We start from the raw sequence: 18,862 nt of genomic DNA, 5'->3' as shown, positions 1-18,862 counted from the left end.
TGTACTTACTTTCATTTGTGTCATTGACGACAATCAAATGCCTCAGACCCAAGGCTCTGAACAATCGGAATACTCTCGGCAAAGATGAGTTCTAGAAGAAATAAAACAACTAGTGTTAAATACGTTGTATAGCATTTATGAGTTATTTACTAACTGACAGAGTTATTTGAGTGGAGTTTTCTTCTAGGAGATGGATTAAATATAATAATCTTTCTAGAATATAACCTGTTAACTAGTTAGCATTGAAAAGGAAACCAGGGTCACTTAGCAGAGAGTTTTTTTCACAATGTTCAACATACGTAATAAAATATCACTTTCGGATAATTGAAAGATAGGTTTATTCCACGTTTGTCAGTCATCTCAAAATATAAAATAAAAATTTAGGAGATTAATTTGTACAGTGATGGTATAATGATTCTAAATGTAAGCATGTCAATATACTTGTAATATTTTCCTAATTTTTTAACTTTATCATCTTGAAACCTTACATTATAAAAGTTGTTACTAATTCATGAATTTTCAGCAGTAATTAATGAGAAACAATGTTTGTAAACATATTCACTTAATGACCTGAGAATTCTAAAAGTCTTTTCTTTGCTCTACTATCTCTAGCAATTGAGAGATAATCATAAAGCTACGTTTACAATGGCAAGTAAAGTTGTGAGAGAACTTATGCAACTGCTGTCTCATAATGTAAACAAAGGATAAGTGATATAAATCACGAGAACTATCGAAAGTACTTGCTACTGCATCGCTGGTTATTGCAGGAGTCAGAGAAAATATGTTCACACACATCAACGATAATGTATAGAATTGACGTTTTGTATGTCTAGCACTGTTCTATAATTCTCGCGAACAACTGTTTAAACTCTGATCACGGGCATAGGGTTGAATTTTCAATTTCCCTGTCTGAAACTGTTTTCCAATTCATGAACGGCTGCATGACAGTGGTCACAACATCGCTCACCAGAGCTCTTCCACCTGTTAAGGCTAGCAATTTTTATTATCGGACTCAAAATTTGTGCATTTTCTTGCCAGTGTAAATATAACTTTACTTTTACAAACTTTGAACGGTCAATATATTGAGACTTAAAAAAGTGAAAGAATAACAGTTGTTTAAAACTGCTTGGATTTTTTTAAATCATAAAATTTGGGTTTATGTTGGGAGCTAGTCAAATTCAAAGTTAAAGATGCAAATGGCAAATTTTTAAAATTTTGAAGCATTGCAATACTGTCTATAATTTTCAATTCTAATAAATTATGCTTAAAAATACAACAACAAAAACAATGCAATACTTAAAAAAATAAAATCAATGAATGACATTGAGAAAAAACAAAATTTGCACTAGTAAAATCAAATATTTGAATTGAATTGTCTTCAATAGGAAATTATATATAACTGAAGTAAGAGCTTAAAATAAACAATGTGAAAATGTATGAAAGCCCTAAATACTTGCTGTTTTTATTTTAGCTTATTACCTCTTTTTAAACAAATAAATGTGAAGTTGTATTGGAATTAGTTCATTAATGACAGTTTTTGTGGCAGTTCTAAACTCTGTGCCTCTATAAGACACTTTTTATATCTTCGTACGAAATAAAAATATACTGGAACACTTACCATTTGGACACAGTAAGGGGAAGGATTCATGAAAGGCCTCAAATCCAAGCTTTGGTTCATTTCTTCGTCTGTTAAAGAAATGTCCTGTGAAAACAAAAAAAATTAATTACATAAATTACCACAAATTAAAAATAAATAAACAATGATGTATTTATTCTGTCTATAAATGGAAACAATTTTAGATATAGGAGGCCAAATTATATAGTTGCAACCTTAAAACATTCCTTCTAAAAATTTGTATTTCTAATTGCTTAATTAAATATTTGGTACATAATTCTTTATTTTAAAATAAATTTGCTATTACAGTTTTCTGTTCCTATTTTCTGATATACTCTATTTCTTCATTATTCTTGTGTTAAGCACATTTTTTAATTTCAAATAAACTAATTACATTAATTGTGGGGAACTTGGGATAAATTCTTCTCGGAACAGCTGTATATTGATGGCATTAGTGTCACTGGAAATATTGAATATCTTGTTCTGCAGCATAACAATCAGCTGATTTCGCAGAATCAAGCCTCTCATCCGACCAAACGAGCTGATTCCATCCTGAAATCATTAAACATTTATTACTATAATAATAATAAAATAGATTTTAAAAACATTGTTTTAAATATAATCCATCAATTTATATTATTATTTTTATAGATTAGTTCATTTAACTATCTATCCTGTATTTAACATTGTATAATATGAGGTCGGTCCAGAAAGTACTGAAGTACTGTTTTGAAGTAAAAGTACACACACAACCATTTTTTAAGAAAATTGTATTTTTACATGAAATAATGTACCTACCTTATACTGTTTTTCAACATATTTTCCACTACTTATTTGTTCAGGCAGTTATCACGAATATAAAGCTTGTGTTAACCTAAGGAGTCAGTTTACAATAGCATATAAAACAGTTCTCGAAACTTGTAGAAATTTATCTGAATGAATTGTGAATTGTTTATTTTTTTTCAATGATTAAATAGGGTTAAATAACTTTCTGTCGTCAACCCAACTTAAACACGTGTCAATCCAAAATAAAACAGTATAGTAAAAAAACTAATAGTAGTCCATTCCTGGCCATACACCAAAATTAAATTGTATTTAATATTTCTTAATTGTGTTGGGTGCTTTTGAGCATGTGTGATTTTTTCATGTTCTGAGTAAATTATTTTTTACTACATGTTCAGTTTATATTTAATTTGATGACCTAATTTCACAATGAGGACAGCACTCCTAAAACTAGTCATCTAGTTAAAAAAAGTTGGATTGATGATGGAAAGGTATATAGCGTTATTTATTCATAATCGAGCATAAATCCAGAAGTTTAGAACACATGTATATTCTCTATAATTTAATGGTGGAAAATTTGACCAATCATCAGTGAACTGCCAAACCCACTTTTACACTATTCTATCACTCTGCACTTTCACTGTAAATCTTTGTCAATCTAACATAGGATTTCAACTGCCTTGACATTCCTTGCATTCCAAAACCGAATAACACACTCTACCTCACAGTGGGATCAACAATTGCAGTAAACATTAACAGTAAACACTAAACACTAAAAACTAAATAATAAAAATGAACTGTAATCAAATCGGTATGAAGCTGATGAAACTGAGTGTAGTACTCAGCAGAATTATCACAAACGATACTTACTTTCCGACCGTGCCTCATATAACTTCTGCGTGTATGTATAAACCCTTCAAATGCTTGCTTGGATTGTGCTACCAAACCCACAAATAGAATTGTACAAAACATATCGCCACATCTCTACATCTGGAGGATTTAGTTGATATCAAATCTTAAACTAAACTTTAGGTCATGAAACACCCGAAGAACATATCTCACCCCGGTAGGAATTATTGGATCCACAACAGGAAACCCGTTGTAAGTTCTCGTCTTCAGAACATGCACAACCCTCCTAACGGACTCGATGGGCTGGAGAGTTGTTACAGGGTGACTCATGAACGTGCGAGTGTCCATGGAGAAGGACAGTGGAGGTGGCTCCCAGGCCAGCAGAGGGACACCGGCTAGTTGTATGTGGATGTCCATACAGGCCCTAGAGACACATGCACATCAAAAATTACAATACAAGCTAATGTAAGATGCCAGGACAAATAATTTAAGGAGTGTACAATATAGTAGAAAAATTGCAAAGTTTTTCTTACCTCATTGAAGAAGTCTCCGACCCACTTGGCTGTCAGGAGCGTTATCATGAGAGGCAGACCGAAGATGATGCTCCCAGTGGCCTCTATGAGGATAACAGTGAGACTGATGGTCATCCTGACAACGCCACCGAGCTGAGCTGCTGCTCCGATCAGAGCGTATTTAGCTGGATTTGCCAAAATAGGCTGTAAAGTCAACAATTCTTTAAATATATTCTTTCACATATTTAACACACTTTGAAATCTAATTCAAATAAATTAGTTTACTGAATTATGATAGGAATTAATGCACTACTAAGAAAACTACTGAAAATATCCTTGGAGCAGTTTAAAGCATTGTAAAGACACATTAAATGATATCAGTAGTCTCTTAAGAGTTTATGACATTTACTACTTATAGCTGAAGCCGATTACAATTATCCAATGAACAATTTTATTAGGGTCACCTCTTGTGTTATTATAAAAGTAACTGTAATAGTGAAGATTCTTAGAGTATTGGAAATATTTTCATTTAATACCACTGATGAATTACAACACATATCACTCAACTTATTAACAACATACTTTACAAATCAACTAAAAGAAAAGCAAGAAAATCTAGAATGACATTACTACGCCTTCAAAACAACAAACCATAATAATTCATTTGTACAACATACAGCAATATTTCAAATCAATTACAAAAAACTTTTAAAAAGCATACAAACAAATCTATTACGTAGCAAAAAAAAAAAAAAAAAAAAAAAAAAAAATCACAAATATTAGGAAATCCCAAAGACAAAAACTCATTTGAAAACAAATCAGGACTTGATGAAATTAAATGCAATGACTGTGAGAAATTGTACATTGGCCAAACAAAAAGGAACATCAAGACATATTTCAAAGAACACTTTTCACATATAAATATGAAAAAACTGAAAAATCCGCTGTTGTAAAACACTATTGAATTTGGACACTTTGATAAAAATTTACGATTATTAAAAGAAGTTACAAACACAACACACTTGAATGATCGGGAAACATTTTACATAAACAACAATCAAGAAAAACTTATTAATAATGAAGATGGACATATTGAAAATTCAATTGTACTCTCATCATAGTTCATAAGAAAATTAAAATATAAATAGATTTAAATATTTTATACTGGCTGGCTAACGATTTTTCCAAATCCTTTACCATATGTTATTTTTGTACTTATTATTTAGAAAAATGTAAATATTTATTTGTATGTGAAGTTGCCTGATGTTAGAATCCTCAATTCTGAAAGGCCTCGAGGATATTCCAATTAAATTAAAATTGGAACATGTGTTGAAATTCACAAGTGGTATTAAACTGTAATAGTATTAACGTTATTAATGTTTTAATTCCAACTTACATTCTTGTACATTTATTAACTGACTGAGGAATTTATAAATCTTACTACTGTTAACTGGAATCTTTCCTGACTGTTACAATACTTGAGATAGATGAATAAACTACCAATTCTCTATTCAAAGATTACTGATAACTACAAATGAATACCTAATATTTAACTATTAGCATTTACCCATGGCTTCGCCTGCAATTCCTCTGCATTGCATTGCAAATAAGAATAGGCTTATAATTCGTACCAGGGGCCATAAGAGTGTTCATGTGAAATTGTATTAGAATTGGTTGAATGGTTTACATGTGAAAGTAAAACAAACTAACAAAGCCACTTTTCACATTTATAATATTATTAGGATAAAGCATTATAAAAATTTAGAAACTGACTAAAACAGAAAATTAGTTTCCAACTTGTTAGTGTGCAGTGAGTTGCTATCTAATTTGAGTGAGTTCAAGATTTTACGTACGTGTAACTCCAAACATGAAGCCAAACCTAGCTAGTATGGAAGCTAAAGTAGAGGATCTTCTAGCTAATGAAGAACAGTACTTAAATAGAATCGAAGCTCTCCAAGGGAAAATTGCAAGAGACACTTCTCCAATTGGAGAAAAGTAAACAAACAGCAAGTTGAGCTGCAACAAATTTTCGAGGATCATGACCAAGCTCAGGGCCAAACTGCTTAGGCAATATCTAAATAAAATAAGCAATTTGGAAAAAGAAATGTCTAGATTAAGCAATGAAGCTCATCATATTATCTACATGACATTGCTGATGAGACAAAAAAACAAAAATGTTTCAAGTCTACTGAGACCCAGACCTATGACGGGACTTTTTGCACTTTGACAAACACAACCCAATCGTCCTTGAATTAGCTCGGTTTATGTAGAAGGCAAGATGAAGTGGAACTCAAGATTGACGGACTGTCAGCTCAACTCAATAATCTTAATCTTGAACCCAACAAAGACACAATAACATTCATTTTTCTAACCTTGCTAACTACAATCAGAAACACAAACCAAAGGGACATAACATGAACACTAGCTACAGAAAACCTAAAAATAGTGGCAAGGGGGACAATGTTTTTAGTGTCTCTTTTGCAAGTAGCAAAAAGTAATCATCATCAATTACTTCAGGGGATTCTAGCCAGTCAACAACCCCCACAGCTTCGATATTGATGGAGGGAGTCAGTCAAACCCTGACCAAAAAAAACTGTCCACAATATCTTTGACAGAGGACTACCCAGCCAATCGAAACCCACAGGGCTTCGGTATTGACGGAGGGAGTCAGTTCCCAAAACCCTGACCAAAAAACTGTCCACAATATCTTTGACAGAGGACCCCAGGCAATCGACAACCCCACAGGCTTCTGGTATTGACGGAGGGATGTTAGTCAGTCAAAACCTGACCAAAAAACTGTCCACAATATCTTCGACAGAGGACCCCAGCCAGTTGACAACACCACAGGCTTCGGTATTGACGGAGGGAGTCAGGTCAAAACCCTGACCAAAAAACTGTCCACAACATCTTTGACAGAGGAACCCAGCCAGTCGACAACCCCACAGGCTTCGGTATTGACGGAGGGAGTCAGGTCAAACCCTGACCAAAAAACTGTCCACAACATCTTTGACAGAGGAACCCCAGCCAGTCGACAACCCCACAGGCTACACCTACTGCATTTTGCTCCAAGTAATGAGAAAAGACGCCAGCATCATTGTAGGTGTGCACAGATGTTCATTTTTTCAACTCTATAATTAAAAACAAACAGACAAAATGATCATATTATCACATATCCTTTCAGCTGCAAACCACCCTTAAATTCAAAAGAAATTTTCAGAGGGCCCAAACTGTAGATTGACTTTTTTCAATAAAAAAATATAACTTTTTACAAAAGAACACATGGCCAAAAAACTAACAACATGATACCAGCCCAAAATGTTCAAAAGAATTTTTTAGAAACAGTGCCCAGGAAAAAATTCAAATTGAAACAATTTTCAAAAAACAAAAACCTTCATAAATTCTTTCCGGAAAACAAAGCAACTGGTTTAAAAAAACCAACCTAAGTGAACGTCCTCACAATAAGAATCCCAAGAAAAAATCAAAATAGAACACATGGAGGAAAAAATTGTCAAATGACAATTCTTCACCAGAAATGTAGATTCATTAGCAAACAAGGTAAATAGAATTGAGTCACATGCTTGAGAACACAAATCCTGGTCTGGTAATTCTTAACTGAACACGGATTAAAAAATGAAACATCTTGAAAATACCAGAATCCCAAATTATGATCTCATAGCCAGGTTTTTCCAGGGACACACATAAGAAAGGAGGAGTTGCCATTTATAAGAACAATACATTTGGATATAAAATTAGAACCAATCATTGCAAAACCATCAATAGAAATGGTGTGTGAAACGCAACTAGTTGCTATCTCAGAAGGGACAGGAATGCACTTATGTCTTGGGGAATCTACAGGCCCACCTGGAGGAGATCTTGACGTAGCCCTTGACCATGTATCTGACATTTTGGACACTGTACCTGTATGGAAGTCACGTATTATAATCATGGGGGATATAAATATCGATTGTCCTAAAACAAGAATAGGGACAACGCAAAGCTAACTAATACTTTGGCAGCATTACAATATTCACCGTTTACAACTCCCACCTACCAGAGAGACAAATACTAACATCTTCATCCATAGACTGTGTATGTAGTAATATCACTCCTCAAGAAATCAATGTCTCCTACATTCACTACTGGGATTTCTGATCATAAAGCACAGCTAAGCTCAATCTAACAAGTGTTCAGCTCCTCTGCCCATTGTAAATTCAGAAAGAAGGCACTTAAACAAGAAAAATTTGGACCACCTAAAAAGAAATTCTCCGCGATCAGGAATGGGATGAAATCATAAATACAGAAAATGTAAACACACAGCGTACAAAAAAACTTAGTGGCATCCTCACCTCAGCAATGAAACACAGCCTGCCCTTACAAAAAATCTAGATCCAAACAAAGGCATAACTTTAGAAGCATGTCAGACCCTGTTGCTAACAGACTTCAAAAAGACTTTCTTGAGGCTCTTGAGCAAGAAAAATTAAGACCTGGGGTTGAGGCAAAAAGATTAACAGCAGAAAGGAAAAAAGCATATGATTTGAGATTGAAATTTTGTAGAAGACAAGCAACTGCCGACTTTATTAACAATGCTGATAACAAGCCTAAAGCGATCTGGGACACGCATAAACAATGAACGACAAAAAAAATGCACAGAATCAGCAATTGAACTGGAAGTTTGACGGAAAGAAAACTCAGAATCCACTCCAAATAGCAGAACACCTAAATACTTAATTTCACAACTGTAGCCGAGAAAACACTGAAAGAAGCCGGTCAAAATCTTGACCTCACTGACAACCAAATGGACATAATCAACATGTTTCTGATTTTAAGTTTCGAAATGAACAAATCTAACCGAGGTTGAAAAAAACAATTCTTCTTTCACTGAAATCAAAACCCTCAGCTGGAATTGACGATATATCATCCACTGTATTGAAATATAATAGTCGAAGAAATCAGGCTTCCATTGACAAACATAATTAACAAGTCTCTCTTACAAGGCATTTTTCCAGACGATCTTAAAGTAGCTAAGGTTTATCCCGATAAATAAACAAAAGACATGCAAAGTTGCAAAGTGATTATAGACCAAATATCTCTTATTCCTACGATTTCTAAAATAATTGAAAAAATTGTTTTAACAAGATTGATGAGACACCTCTCTTCTAACAATCTCTTATCTGAACACCAACACGGCTTCCTACCTGGAAGATCCACCACTACAGCCATCATAAGTTTTGTTGAAAGGTGTAATAGACCAGTTGGAAGAAGGAAACTTGACCACAGCTTTGTTCTTAGATTTTTCTAAAGCATTTGACAGTCTGGGACATAACTTGCTTATTAAAAAGCTTAAAACATTGGGAATTCACAATACAGAAGAAAGGTGGTTTTCAAGCTACTTGAAAAATAGAACTCAATTGGTTGAGATCAAATATACAGTGAACAACACAACTTACCATGCAAGATCTGATCAACTTCCTATCAGTAGAGGGGTTCCTCAAAGGATCCGTCCTTGGGACCAGTACTCTATAATACTGTTCACTAATGACTTACCCAATCATCTCAGTGAGTATGCCTCTTCTACAATGTATGCAGACGATACTGCTTTGATGTTGGCAGAAAAGCAACCTGATAATTTAGACTGTAAGGCCTTCATTGCTTTAAATGTAGCCAAACAATACTGTCATGTTAACAACTTGGCACTAAACGAAGGAAAAACAAAGCAAGTACTGTTTTAGTAGAGCACAAAATGAAAATGCTGGACTCCCGATGTTAGAGGTGGAGGAAGAAACTAAGTACTTGGCAATTATTGTAGACAGTGCTCTATCTTGGACACCTCATGTTGATTTGGTCTGCAACCAAATTGAGTACTGCCCTGTATGTGCTCAAAAGAGTTAGAGCTGTCAACAGACCTCGCAACAGCTAAAGTTGCTTAATTATTTCTCACTATTTGAATCCCACATAAGATATGGACTGCTTGTTTGGGGTGGATCAACTGCAGGGAAATCTGAATAGAGTCCTAATAATGCAGAAAAAGGCTGTGAGAGTGCTAGCAAGGCTTGGGACCAAGAGACACTTGTAGAAGTGCCTTTAAAGACCTTGGTATCCCGCAAAACTGTTACTGCCTTGTTTATCTTTCAGTCCATCAATCACATTCTCACAAGCAATGCTGAAAGATTCATTGACCATCCATACCCACAACACCAGGAAAGACGCAGTAAAATTTTCAACCTTCAATCCTCACAGACTTGCAATGGTTTTGCAAAAAAACCTTCCTGATGCAGGAGCAAAATTTTTTCAATCTACTGCCAAGACATCTCAAAGAAGAGAAGAGACTATTCCCATTCAGGACACGTCTCACCACCTGGCTGGCCGACAAGACATTCTACTTCCGTTGAAGAATTTTCAAATTGGAGAGATTTGTCAACCTAATTTATAATTACTTTTATCTATTTGGGGGGGGGGGGGGGTGGGGGGGGGGGGGGGTGGGGGGGGGGGGGGGTGGGGGGGGGGGGGGGTGGGGGGGGGGGGGGGTGGGGGGGGGGGGGGGTGGGGGATGTTTATATAAACTTTTCACACCAGTGTAACATAAAATATAAAGCTCAAATAAATAAGATTGATTTGTCATTCCATAACTGAGAGATTAAATTAAGGGGGGGTGGGGTATTTGACCGAAAATCGTCATATAAGATTCCATCACGAACTCTGAACTACTTGTAGCTATTTTGCGATCACAATTATTTAATTCTAACTTTTATGACTAACGCAATATGTTTTATCACATTCTGAGCAATTGAAATTGTGTAACCATCTTGTGAGCATTTAAACTTGTAATCTCACATTCAATGTACATTTTTACGGTAGTAGTTTAGTTTTTGTACTTCATAGCCAAATTAATTAATCTGTCACTCCACCTGTGATTACATTGTTACGCCCACAAACAATTATGTACTGTGTGACCTTTAAGATTCTATTTTCCACTTAAAATTTCTTTGCATTTTGTGAGGCTTCCTGTATAATTTCAGTGGAATGCACACTGAGGTATTTTGTATTTAATTGAAGATTGTAACATCTCTTCAATTTGCAATAAACAATTACTTGTAAACGGGCAAAATTTTTTATACACTCCTCATTTTTAAAATACATCAGACATTAGATTCAAATTCTATCAACTTCAGAGTTTCCTTTCTTAAAAGTCATAAGCCGTTAAAAAAGGTGCAGTACTCCAATTCTATATGGTGTGTATTATTAGAAACTACGCCATGGCATGTTATCTATATACACTGCTTTAAAGGTTTTAAAAACTTTTACATTGACTATCCAAAAATTGAGATAATGTAAAATAAATAGCCACAAACGTACAAGATTATTGGTAAGGTAAATAATTCTTTTTAAAATGTATGTTTAAACCACCATGTGTGTAGTCTTTTTAAATGTGAATACAATTTAAAGCATATACGGTCACGATTCGATTTCAATGCTATTTTAAATATTGTTTTTAAAAATAAAATTATAACGCTATTTGTATTTTTAATATTTTATGGTATTTGAAATACCTTATCCATTACTTCATCATTAAGATTGTGCAGATGATAAACAAAACGAGTTTCTTGATGCTTGTCTGAGATATGCTTTGATTTATTTTAGTTAAATTAAGTTATTTCTAGTACTGATGTAATAAGTTTAAATTTATGTTAACCAACATTCTGTAAATAGATATTAGACCAACCTATTGCAAGGTTTACGATTGGCCATATCATAAACGTTATGACAACCATTTTGGCACTATGGATGACTGTGGTTTATGGATAATTTTGGATTTGTTCTGGAATTATATCTACTGTGCTATTACAAGACATATAACATATTATCTTCAAATCGATACAGCTTTAATAAAAAAAATCGTTCAGTCACGCCAGATCGGCGAAGGTCGGATGGGAGGCTATCAAAGTGTTTGAAATATCAAACAATTATTTTTTCTAAGATCATATTTTTCTTAAATTGACACACTTAAAACAAACAGTCAGGAAACTTAAATTAGTATTGAATCTAATAATAAAATAAAAATTAAATCAACCAACTTTGTACTAATCCAGAAAGAGGTAACCTTTAATTGACCTTCAATCTAAGAAAAAAAAACACGATTTACAGACATTTACAGAAGAAAGTACCTTTATATGTTTGTACCCTCATGGTACGCTTCCATAAACGACCATCACAAAACTAGAAGGTACGATGTTATTTTTAGGAAAAATTCCTTTATTGATTGCAAAAGAATCCAGTGTGTATGCTCATACGGTGCAAATTGGCTGTTAGTGCATCTGCTTGTTTGAGAAATTCGATTTTACGATTGCGAAAGACATCGTGCTGTTTATTTTACACAGTCAGCATTCAGTTATATCACAAACTGGCGTATTACGTCATATTTATTTTGTTAGTTATTAGACTACACAAGTTCTTGTTCTTTTCAAGATTTGTAAAAACTAAATGTTGATCTTTATGTTAAATAGCTTTAATAGTCGTATTATGATGATCGAAAGTCCAAAGAACAAACACTTGTATTGTTGTATTGTTAAATTTGTCCTGTTATTTGAACTGAAAATTCTGCTAATACTAAACTCTTCCCAACAGTCAACAGTTAAGCGCGGATTAATTGTAGCAGAATAGTGCTGTCAGTAACCAATTGCCGTTATGACTGAAGTGCTCATCACCAACGTAAATGTTAAAAGGAAGATAACGTCGATAATCTCTGTATACTAAAAATTATTACATAAATATATAAACGCGCAAGATTACGCGATTTATTCGCAGATATTAATATTTCTTCAACAAAAATACGAGGCATAATTAGAAATTAAGTTTACTGAATCTCTCACGGTTGGGGCCTGGAGGAACTTTTTTTCTCCACGCGTTGGCTGCACTGCCTTGTATCCTGATACCTCCCCACTCGAACGAGACCGGTACGTAGTAGATGGTACATTGAGAGCTTTTGATGTGAAAATCCGTTTCTTGAAAAATAATGATTCAATATCCCTCTAGCGGTTTCATCCGTCACCTCGTTTGAAAGGGAAAACTCCGGTTCATATTTATAGTTTTCAACGTAGTGACTTCAAACCGGTTTCGTTGAAAAGGGAAGGAATCGCAAAATATCTAAAAAAAATACCCTCCCGGCAGTATTAATTAATTAAATTAATACTGAGGCAGTAAAAAATTAAGAGCCTCAGTCCACTTAATTTCTAGATATGCCTCGTAGTTTTCTCTCAGTTTAGGACTAAACGTGTTGTTTTCATTACTACTATGTTTTGTATGAATGTTATCAACCAATAAATGAATATGTATGAAATATCTCTCAGTGTCAGTCTCTCACACGCGCTCAGCCAAATATGTTAACAACGATTCAATCAGCTTTAATCTATTCGTCAGTCTCTCTGACCTCACCTGTGTCGACTAGTTCCTACCAGACGGGCCGTTAGGTAAATTATATTCATACGTTAAATTACGTTATAAATATCACGTATTGCTCACACATTGCTAACTTAAAAACATAATAGTACTGCCTTAATACGACCATCGTATCAAAATATACAAATAGTTAAACTTGGGTATTTAAATCAACTAAAATTAAAGTCATATACTGATAAAATTATAACTTAATTTGGTTCATGTTATCAAAATCGTACTATTTAAAGTTTTCTTACAATATTCACAAAGCGAATAATTAATTAGCGAGCGGGTACACTATTCGAGTAAATTTTTAGAACGTCTCTACGCTCATAGGTAAAATATTATTTTTAACTACGAGATTAACCGTTTGTAGAAAATCTTAAGTACTTCATGTTATTAATCAATTGTCTAGGCTCACTCGAATGTTTAACGTAGTGAACTAAAGGTTTTGTGTAGGTTTATGCAAAAAGTTCTTAATAAACCAATATAACGGAGTGACCTTCTGACCCTAAATTCTTAAAAAGATTTTCTTTGGGCTAAAATAAACCTTTGAACCATGTATGTAAAACTTTCTGCCAAAATTATAGCTCAGACGTGCAGAAGATAAACAAATAGACGGATTGCTCTTTGACCCCAATATCAGAAAGACTCATAATTACACCAAGAGGGACCTATATATTAAATTTTAAGACTTTCTGCCAAGAGCTACTGCACAGATAACAACACGATATTAATAAGACCTTATCTGAATCTTAACTTCAGCTTTACTGAAAACCAAATTTTTCATGCGTTTAAAAATACCAATATCCATTAAAATTTATATTAATATCAGAAAAAAACTCTTACAGCACACTTTATGATTTCATAATTCTATTATATATTTATATAAAAAGCAAGTAAACCAAAAACTGTATTTTATATGGCTAATGAGGACACTGATATGGTATGGGATCTAAAAGCTAAAGAGGGAATCAATGTGTTTGTTTATTAAAGCGAGCGAGGTAACGTTACATTATACTCCCAAGGCAAGCATTTCAGTATTAATAAATATTTAAACACATTGAATATCACATAAATTCAGAGTAAGCTTGATTTCCTTTTGTTGTAGTATAATATACGTATAAAATGTCAGCTACTCTGATTCGTAAAAGAATTGGTCGTCCCATTGGTTCAAGCTAATTTTAAGAAACACAGCTGTACTCAAATTTATATCTAGAATCTCAAAAATTATATTAATATTGATTTTGTTATCGACGTAGGAAACAGAAATTAATTAGAAGTCACATCAGAAAGTGAACAAATTAAAATTAAATTAAACTGCCGTTGCGTTCGCGAACCCGTGTAAGTTGCCTTAACAAGCTCGGGGGAATCGAAATAAATAGATTACATCGCTGTTAGTCCTTGGCTCAAGGATAAAGGTATTCTTTCATTAACAATTTACTGACAGAATCCATGCAGTTTACTAATTATATATAAAAATACATATACTCTGACAGTACATTCTTCCTGCAATTATGCACACTACTATGGTAATAGTACCGTAGTGCAAACCCACTTTCACTTGAAGTACACCTGTAGTTGTTTCATATAAAATGTTTCCCACGAAGTTCCAAAATAATGTGAGAGTGGAGTAATATCAATTTAGTTACACCAACTAGGGTGCCGTGAGTGTGACTAATGACCTTAGTTATAACGAAGGCCAACAAAGCGGTAATGGATGGGTGGCAAGATAATGAGGTGTCCATCAGCACACCATTGCGTTCACAGCCCCGTGATTAACGGGGGTAATGCTACCCTCGCCTGCCGCCACACTTCGCTACCACGCCGCTACCCGTCAAAAAATCCACATATCTATACATGTTATGAACTCCCCAGATACAAAATTAATAATATAAAAAGGGATGTATTCTCTAAATATTTTTTTACGTATTTAATATTAAGTACTATTAAATACAACGCATACTTACAAAACAGGCACGCCGATTTTAACCAGTCTTTTTGTATACAACTAATAAAATATATATGAATGCCTGTTGTGTAAGTTTTCACACGTAGAAATTGTTCCGTTTATACTACTATTTCTTATTTTAATATTCTTTTTTTTTGTTAAATTCAAACTTATTCCTGCTATTTTTATCTATTATTATTTTCACTTTTATATAATATATTTACTTATTATTACTGTTACGTTATTTTTTACAGTTGTTGTTGCACAACTATTATTATACTACTAGCTGATGTATTACTGATACATATGTTCGTGTTTTAGTTTTGGTAACAGTTCTTGCTTATTTGTTTATTACACTATTTAAATTTGTTATTATTTTCTATTTTTTGGTATTGCATCTCGATTTTAATTTTTATTTTTAAATGCCCTCCTATGGCTTGCTATAAATAAATTAAATATATATATATATCTAGTTCGAAATAGTTACATTGGGTTTATAGGTCTAATAGTTACAAACTTACGTGGATATGAAATTCGTATATCGATAAGAAGCTATGTATATATATATGTATAATATATATATATAATATTATATATACATAGCTCTTCTTATCGATATACGAATTTCATATCCACGTAAGTTTGTAACTATTAGACCTATAAACCCAGTGTAACTATTTCGAACTAGAGCGTAAAATTTACCGTCAACATGACGGAATAGCGATAGAATCTCTCTATCACCCATTTTCGCCGATATCTTTATGCAAGAATTTGAGAAAAAGCTTTGTTTTCAATTAAGTCTAAACCTAGAATCTCGTGGAGATATTCAGATGACACTTCGTCATCTTTTCTCATGAATGCACTGAACTTTATTATTCTTTGTGCCACATAAGCAGCATTTCTCACTCCATTCGCCTAGTTGTAGACGTAAAAGGTAGCCTGATATGTGTGTAGTAATAGATATAGACGTCCTTAAGACAACAGTTTATCAAAAGAGGCCATACATAAGCCAATATCTAAGTTTTTAATCGAACCATGTCAAAGAAGGAGTCACACGCCTTGGAGTAATGAAGTTGGGTTGATAAAGAAACTAAACACGTTGAATGAGACATTAAAAAAAATATACTGTCATAAATAAATGCAAAAGAAACAAAAGAAGAAACTTAAGACCAAAAAAACTTAGCTTTATTCATACATTTAGCATACCTATCACCTAAATCAACTTTATGTTGAGGTTAGGTCACTTTGGCGACCAATAATAAAACAAAACAAATTAACTAGGCAACTAAAAAGGTGTTAAGAATAAAACCTCAACTAACAACATTTGTACACACATCATAACAGTGAGGTCTAGGGCAAAAGGGGCCTAAGAGAGAGGCCCCTTTATCAAGCCTTTATCGACAAGCCTTTAATCTCTTACTTATCGACCATCGCCTTCCTGTGTCCTTTGTTTCAGATGAAGCATCGTGGTACCACATCAAATACCGACATTGATTTTTTTCCGTTAGCGATATATCTTTGTGTGAGGTCTTGTTTGTGCTCATGGTTTCTGTGCAGTAACTACGTCTATTGTGATCTATGACGCTTGTTTTTGAGTGGCAATCCACTGCAGCATTGTAGTAATAAATAAGTTTCTTTCTAGGGCAGAGCCTTTTTTTACACTAATAATTGTCTAATTGCTTCTTGTATTGGACATTTAGTTGATCTCTTTAGAATGAAGTGTCTCCTAAATAGCCCTGATTCGATGTCACCCGGAATATGTAATCAGTTACACAATCATAACATACTCACATTACATAATAAACTTGGCAAAGCTGTTATGAAAAAATTAAATTTTTATATTAATGAATTATAATTTTTCGAGAATATTAGCCAGTAAGAAGTCAACAGCGCAAACTTTGTGCGTCCGTTATAGAGGTCTCTTTTGAGGCATGATAGAAGTCGAACGTCATTAGAAAAAGTGTCCCTTGGCTTTGGAGCCTACTTAGAACGTTAGTGTTTTCCGGACCACCTACCTTTACTCCTCCAGTCATGAAAACCTCTCTGTGTTATAGTTACATGGTAGTGTTAGGTGATTTGAAGTGTTTATTTTCCAATTTTCATGTTAACTAAAAGAGGGAATATACTGTCAAGTCAAATTTTTAATTTGGAGTCTAAATGAGCATGATTATTCCAAATATTTTCACTTTGTTTCCATCGCTAATTTTTGACAGTAAAATGTTTTCCCGCTAATCCGTAAGGGAGTAGAATGTAATCGAGGCGCTCCAAGTAGCACAGTAAGTGAATGTTGGCGTGCAGCATGGTCTCGTGTTGGTTCATTAAAACCACCACACTGTTATTACACCACGGGTAACAATGAAACCCTTGCCGACGTAAGTAGAGCATGTCAAGCAAAATGCCATGATTCAGTTAGTGTTAGATCGTACTAACACGATAGCTCTTGTATGTCGTGTTGATCGTGTACAATAACTCATAGTCACGCGTTTATAATCATCCGTTTGGATATTTTGTTCCATCTTACTTGCGATAAGAGGTAAATCCCTAACGACCATATATTTAATGAACTCAAATCATTGCTCATTTGAATATATTGAGGTTTAAGAAGCATAACTAATATTATAGTATACTCGCGCCCGATTACAGATACTTTAAAGTACTCTTACACTAAGCAGGCTTTATTACGCCTATTAGGTTGTTTATCAAAATTACGTGTTTTCTGTAACTTTTTCAAAAAAAATATTTCTGTTTGAGTATTTACAATGATAAATGAATATTTAGTGGTCACTTATGTGTATTACCCACTGTAGAGACCTAAGCTAACATGTCTCAAAATACACATAAAAATATGAATAATATATTAATTGTATTCTTTTTAACTCTACGTTTTTTTTCAAATAATCTTTTGATCTTGGAATAAATTTATTGATTTTGTATTATATGAAATCATTGAAGCCTTGATGCAGTGTGAATGATTATATTCCTGTTAAAGATACAAGTGGATCTGTGTGGATAACAAAACCATTTTCCGAAAAAGTTGTTCAAAAAGCTGAATTGAATGCTGGCCTCCACGATGAACTGATAGATATATCAAGTGATCAGTCATTGAAACTAACTTTTGACGATGTTTGTCCCGACAAGTTTTGGCTAAGTATAAAGAAGGAACACCCAGAATTGACCAAAGTAGCATTGAAGATTTTGATACCTTTTTCTACTTCTTACAATTGTGAAAAAGGATTTTCTACAATGGTGAATTTAAAAATCAAATCAAGAAATCGTTTGGCACTGGAAAATGATATTATTTTGTGTTTGACAAAAATCAACCCAGACATTCTACAGTTAGTTAATTCAAAGCAAGCTCAAGTTTCTCTTTAAGTCGTCCTGCTGGACTTTAAAAAAATGTATTTTTTGCAATGTATTTTGTGTAGTGTGCCTTTTTTAGAATAAACAAATTTTGTCTCACAACAATAAGGCCTACTTTACGATACAAGCGGCGCGGCAGGCACCATCATTTTTAGAAGCGATGTTGAGTCATTTAGAGCTCCATTTGTTCCTTTTTGTTAATTATAGTTGTACTTTAAAACAGTATTGATTAATTGTAAATTGATTAAATATACTTATTGTATTTAACAAGCGGACTCAACTCAGTTTCTAAATAAGTACATGGTCTCTTCATTTTATATTCTTGCGACCCCCCAGACCCGTCCCGCGACCCCCCTGGGG

At 33.8% G+C, this 18,862-nt stretch overlaps 1 pseudogene; it reads right to left on the bottom strand.

The window, feature by feature from the left end:
* On the bottom strand, positions 1-8,979 carry LOC124358413 (annotated as a pseudogene).
* Positions 8,980-18,862: the final 9,883 nt, after the last annotated feature.

The sequence above is a fragment of the Homalodisca vitripennis genome, chromosome 3, assembly GCF_021130785.1.
Source record: "Homalodisca vitripennis isolate AUS2020 chromosome 3, UT_GWSS_2.1, whole genome shotgun sequence".
In the NCBI taxonomy this organism is placed as follows: domain Eukaryota; kingdom Metazoa; phylum Arthropoda; class Insecta; order Hemiptera; family Cicadellidae; genus Homalodisca; species Homalodisca vitripennis.
The sequence above is the reverse complement of the archived record's forward strand: the minus strand, read 5'-3'. Positions and strand labels throughout refer to the sequence as shown.